This window comes from Ornithodoros turicata, unplaced genomic scaffold (genome assembly GCF_037126465.1).
Source record: "Ornithodoros turicata isolate Travis unplaced genomic scaffold, ASM3712646v1 Chromosome13, whole genome shotgun sequence".
Classification (NCBI taxonomy): Eukaryota; Metazoa; Arthropoda; class Arachnida; order Ixodida; family Argasidae; genus Ornithodoros; species Ornithodoros turicata.
In genome coordinates, this window is record NW_026999307.1 from 3,768,722 (window position 1) to 3,775,025 (window position 6,304).

Sequence of the window (6,304 nt, forward strand, 5' to 3'; positions counted from 1 at the left end):
TGAGTGTTCTTTTTAACATTGAGTACGTGCGGAATTTCACTGCATAGCATTGTTTAATAAGCGTTGGAGCGTCAGTGAGAGCCTTATCACATAGCATCGCTCTGCTCTATCATTCTGCTTGATTTAGTTAATTACTTATGTTAAACGCACACTGTCTAAAACTGCAATATACGCGGACATGGGCAGGCTGAAGTCGCGTGAGCTGCCCGCGCGCCGTCGGAAATTCGTATTTCAGGTATTGCTGCATGGTGCTCGTGAATCTATGTGCCATCTGCGAAGGTTAGCATTTTTTTTTTTTCATAATGCGACCATCCTAATATTTCTAATGGTGCTTCCAGTGGTTCTCTGCGTGCGAGGTGGGTTGCGTGCGCTGGCTATGTTTGCACATAATGTTCTGGGAGAGCAATGTGAAATTGTGTTTCTTCATACTCAGCTTGGGTTGAGTCTGCTTTCTAAGACTGCGTGCGTTTTTGTGTGATCATCCTAAATTTATATTTCTAATGGTGCTTCATACTGTTCAGTAGTGCTCGCGCGAACGCGGAGGTGTGTCGCGTGAAATATACGCTGGCTACGTTTGCGGCGTGATGTAGATTTGTAAACCTGGAAGGTGCGCGATAGTCTGATATGTCAGTGCATGTTGAGCCTGTGTGCGCGGGCACGCTGAAATCGTGTGAGCTGTCCACGCCTTTCAGATATTGCCTGCTGTATGGTGCTCGTGTCGCGTGACGCGCGGTGAATCTATGTGGTGTAAAACCTGTCTTATTTGTAACTGTGATACTGTTAAAGTGAACACATTTATTCTGAGGTGAACTTGCTTATAATGTGATGAACTTCGTTCAGTTTGAATCTGTGTGATCACCCTTAACTTATATTTCTAATGGTGCTTCTTACTGTCTTTGCTTAAACAAAAACAGGCCCAAGCTCTATAGGGTTTATTGATCATTCAAGTTGTTTTTCTCTCAAACCAGCTTCTCTGCACGTCATCAACTATCGCTGTTATCTCGATCCTGCGCTTCTTCCTGCTTATTTCGAACGCGTGGTGGCTTCCCTGCTTAACATCGCGAAGAGTTTTTTTGGACTTTGTTTAATACACATTGAAATGTTCTTTTTTTTGTTCTGTCACAAAATTAGTTCTCAAGAATGAACGCGTTCCATTGCATCATTTGCCATTCTGCTTGATTGAAACAATTTTTAGGTTGAACTGCAAAGCACACACAGAAAACGATCCTAAGCTTGTTACCAGGGGTGGGCTTGACCTAACGCACGCATGCAACCAGGTGAAGCCAACTTTACTCGTGTAGAGTGTGTTTTGAGATGTGTACCCTAAACACGTTTTTTGATTATCTCCTATTAGCAACTGTGGCTATGTGAACAGCAGGACGAGGCGGCATGTAAGCTGTTCAGACTTCTAAGGCTGGCTCTCTAGAAGTATGAACCAGTTGGATAGAAATGAGGCACCAATGAAATTGACTTTTTTTTTTCACACTCGCGTCGCAGCTGTCCATCTTTGCAAAGAGGGTAATCACAAGCGGCGCCATCTCTTGTATGTGTAGGGAACCTTCTTCGGTGCCGTCAGAGCATGTGAAAAAGTTTCATTGTGAACAAGTTAGCAGCCGGATGGAGGCATGGGCCGATAGCTGTTGGAGCCCACCAGCCACAGGCTAAATCTATCTTATGGTAAAAGTTCCAATATCCCACAAGTAAACTTCTATTATCTCATCTAGAGATTAGAGGGAGTAGCAGTTGGGTCTAGCGATGAGTGGAAGTGACCAATTGCAGTTCGAACCTGTTAGGGAGCTCTAGAAATAAGTGACCAATGAGGGGCTTGTAGTGAGATGGGCCAATGAGCACAATCACTTGTAGTTAGATGAAGCAATAGCAGTTGGTGGCTATCGAGGGAGCTGAGTGACCTATGAGCGCAAGACATGACTGGGACTAATCATCTCTCTGATGCAGCCGAACCAACCCACAGCTGGACCAGGAGGCTGTTGCACCAAATAAAGGTTGAAATCAACAATTGTCATGTCTTGTCTGAATCCACTGCATTGTGGTTTAGGAGCAATAGGCTAGCCAATCACTGTTCAGTAGGCTTAGCGTGGACCAATCGGGGCCGCCATCGGTAGGCTTCGGTGTGAAGGGCCAATCAGTAGGTTCAGCGTGGTTCGGGTTACAAGTCTGGATCAGTAGGACCAATCAGCATGAAGTTTGCAGAGCTAGTAAAGAGTTGTGCCACAAGGAAAGTAGCGTGGACCAATCAGGGGCCAGCCATCGGTAGGCTTATAATGAACCAATCGGTGTGAAGGCCCAATCAGTAGGCTTAGCATGGTTCGGCTTAGAAGTAAGTAGGCTTAGAATGGACCAATCAGCATGAAGTGGGTGGAGCCAGTTGTGCAGCGAGGTAAGTTTGGACATCTGAGAGAAAGCCACAGCGGGGTCGCTGCGGAGAGGGCGGGCGCTAACGAAGGCTATGTTCAGTAACCCAATCAGGACTGCTAGCCATTATGGTGGGCTTAGCGTAGGCCAATCAGGGGGGCTTAGAAGTCTGTGGAGAAGAGGAGCAATCGGGATGAGTAGGCTTAGCGTGGACCAATCAGCGGAGCTGGCTAATTAGCAAAGAGGCTCAGCTATCGGCGTGCACGAATCAGCATAAATTGGGCGGAGCCAAGTAATTAGCATAAAGAGCAGCGCTATGATGAACCAATCAAAGATCAGTAGGTTTAGCATGGGCCAATCAGCGTGAAGTGGGAGGAGCCGAGTAATTAGCATAAAGGGGTGGAGCTACGGTCAACCAATCAACGATCAGTAGGCTTAGCATAGGCCAATCAGCGTGAAGTGGGCGGAGCCGGGCCAACTAATTAGCATAAAGGAGCAGAACTACGGTCAACTAATCAACGATCAGTAGGCTTAGCGTGGGCCAATCAACGTGAAGTGGGCGGAGCTAATGGCGACCAATCAGATGGCTTTGGAATTGGCTTGTGTTGGATTCCAATGGATTGGGTTGGCTTAGAACTGGATTGTGTTGGCTTAAAAGTGGATTTTGGCTTAGAATTGGATTAGAATAGAATTCCTGGAACTGGATTAGAAAAGGGATGTCGTTGTGCGTAACGGGGCAGTACTACTGATATAACACCGTTCGACATTCCATCACAACTCCTCAGGCTATGCTCAAAAAGAAGCATCAACAGATACCGGCAGAGCGTTTAGGACCAACAGACAGGATCAGGTTACACACAATAAAACTTAAGATACGCACTCCTTCATCTACATCCAGTCGACTGTATGAGGTTTATCCTGTCGGCTCCGTGTGGGGCACGCCTACTTAACACACCGATGTCTCTTACCAGAAGAAGACACTCCTGAACGCAGTCACTGTGGTGGGCGACTCTCAATCATTCACATCCTCATCGTATGCCCAGCATAGCAGCATTTTCATCAACGTCATTTTGTGTAATTCTATAGAAACTTCTTACTACTGCACGCAACGCCTTTGCTGGGTGATGAAAGTTTTGTACCCTTCGAGAAGGAATACTTGTATTTAGACACACCAGGTTTTTGATGGATCTGTGACTTTATAATTACTAATCCAGCACTTTTGGTGAACGCACAAGTTTTACCTAGGTAAAGCTTCCCGTGGTGTTTGGCGCATTATGGCATTAGTGGCTAATGCGCCAGTAAAACCCAAATCAAATCAAGCGTTCACATGTCTGTTACACATGGTTTATGTACAAGACATCTAATAATATGTCTTTAGACATTCATGTTCCGTGATAAATATGTACTTGTCGCAAATGGTCTCAAAGTATCGTTTGAACGCGGCGACGTGGTTATCCATTTAGAAGTTTTGACGCGCACTGTGCGCATTTATACTGAGAATGCTCTGTTAGCATGTGGTCGGTTACATTGCAAAGAAACAGTTTTGAGTTGTAACGGCAGCTCAAGCACGGTGTGAGGGAGAACTACAGAAATGACAATCCAAACACTGAATTAATGATTATATGTGTCTTTATTATACTTACAAAATGACAAAGTGGTGAATCAGCCGGACGTCTACGGTTTTCAATGTGCTCAAGCACAAAGTGTCTATATAGGTATCGAGACCACATCAATAAAACACATGCGAACACACTTTGTCCAGTTTGAGGGCAGTGGCTTGATAAAGTCTCATTTTCCGTGCATAATATTTGTCCACAAGGCCATCTGGGGGGGGGGGATATGTTTATTAAGAAAAAAGAAAGGAAGGCCAGCTGCTCCTCCCCACAAGAATAGTGTGATTAGTTGGTAAACAGAGTCTAATAGGTGCTTATTACGGCCGCCAAGCTCAACTCTCCGTCTATAGCTCCCTGAAGCTGTTCTGAAGAAGTAAACTCCAGGCACATCTGCAAACGGACTATGACACGTGACCCGAAAAAGTATAATTAAGTACTGCTGGCGAATGCTGGCAAAAATAATACCAAGTTGCAGCATAACAGAGAAAAAGAGAGTTGACAAGACACTATGGGAAGCCCCCCCCCCCCCATATAAACTTTAGAAAAAAAGCAAATTCCTGCTGAGGTGACGTCAGTGACACATGAATTGTCTTTAAAACCTTTATTGGATCCCTCCCTAAATGTTGGTATTGCTACAAGCGCTAAAAATGGATGAGACAACGGACATATTCTCCATATTGCCTCTAATTTGCTTCTCAATAGAGCGCATGTTCATTCAACTGCTGCTTAGGAACCAGATACAAAAAGAACAGAATGTGTCTCCTAGGGTAAGTGTTGTTTCTTCGCCGCATCTCTCTCTCTTCATTATTATTTTCGTTTATTTTTCTTGTTGTGTGTGAAGGGAGCTCAGAACCTAGGCCGCCTTTCATTACACTTGTAGGGCAACGGCTGAGCATTCCAATTTGGAGGGCGTGTCGTCGGAAGGTCGACTGCAGCACGCCTACGTACTGATGATGAAGTCGCCATTAAGGCGAAACAGTTCTCCAGTACTGCTTTTATTATTGTTATTTATTGTAACACTTGTTATTATAGCAGTGAAATCGGGTGTAATGTCTGTCACGAGGGGTACGAACAAAGCTTCTGGGGAGAAAGGGCAGCGGGTTTACTGTTAGCCTGCAGCTCCTGTCGACCTCTTGAATGCAAGAGACCCCCAGTATTTGTCATTTCGCGCATCTGGTATCCAAAGTAGTGCTACCATCACCTACACTGGCCCCAATTGAATAATGCAGAGACGTACGTCTTCCGCGTGATTCCCGGTAGTTATATCTGCTTTTTACTCTTAGTTCCATCTTTAAAGCGTGCGCTAAACATCGAGGACTACTTGTTCGTGTAACATAAATCAGAGGTGGCACTTTTTTACTGCATATCCAGTGGAGTGATATGCTTATTGTGCACGGCTGCCATTACCATTTTACCCTTCACCTCTGGTCCCACCCATCTCTCCACTCCTCCGTCATTGATACGGAGGACAGTGATGTCGTAGCTTGCGTTCTTTTCCAGCCCAGTGATGATGAGAGTGGTGTTCCGGGTAAGTACTGTAGAGTATGGCAGTGGCCTCCGGTTTTGCTCGAAGGGTTCTTGAGTCTTCCGCCAACTGACCTTGTAAGCCATGAGAGGGCCATTCGTGCTGATGGGATGTTCCCACGAAACCAAGATGGCCGTGTCATTCAGGTGTTGGATGTTTAGGTTGGTTGGCTCATTCGGAACTGCAGTTTCGTGAAGAAGCAATGAGTCAACGGAAAGGAACGGAAGAAGACATAAGACACACAAAGTGCTTAGATATCCTCCAACGGAAAAGTAAGATAAAAGGAAGTCACATATCCCCTCATTCGTCATCACACACAGAATATGTTTTTCTCTCTCTTTCTTTTTAGGTGAGTATTACCTGCATCTGAGTGGCTGCGAATATTTATTAAGTTGCTGTGTGTATGATCCTTCCAAAGTTTTGCGGTACATCTTCAGTCAGCAGAGTCCCGCAGTGAAAGCAATGGGTCTGCACTTTTCTAAAAATGCATTCAACATCCAGAAGATGTGGGTTCGAGTCCTACAGCTGGCGAACCTTTTCAGTGACTTTCATCTTTCATCATTCAACACGACATCATTGTAATCTCTACTGCCTGCTGATCGCATCACATCAACTGACAACCCCCCACCACCGTCACTACCCAACACTGGACATCAATTTACAGCCCGTCACCACCATAACTCATCATCTGACATCAGCTCACCGCTTGTTAATATCATAACCTATTATTATTCGACTTAAAAGCCACAGTGACTACCACTTCAATACCCACCAACCGACGATAACTTCATCA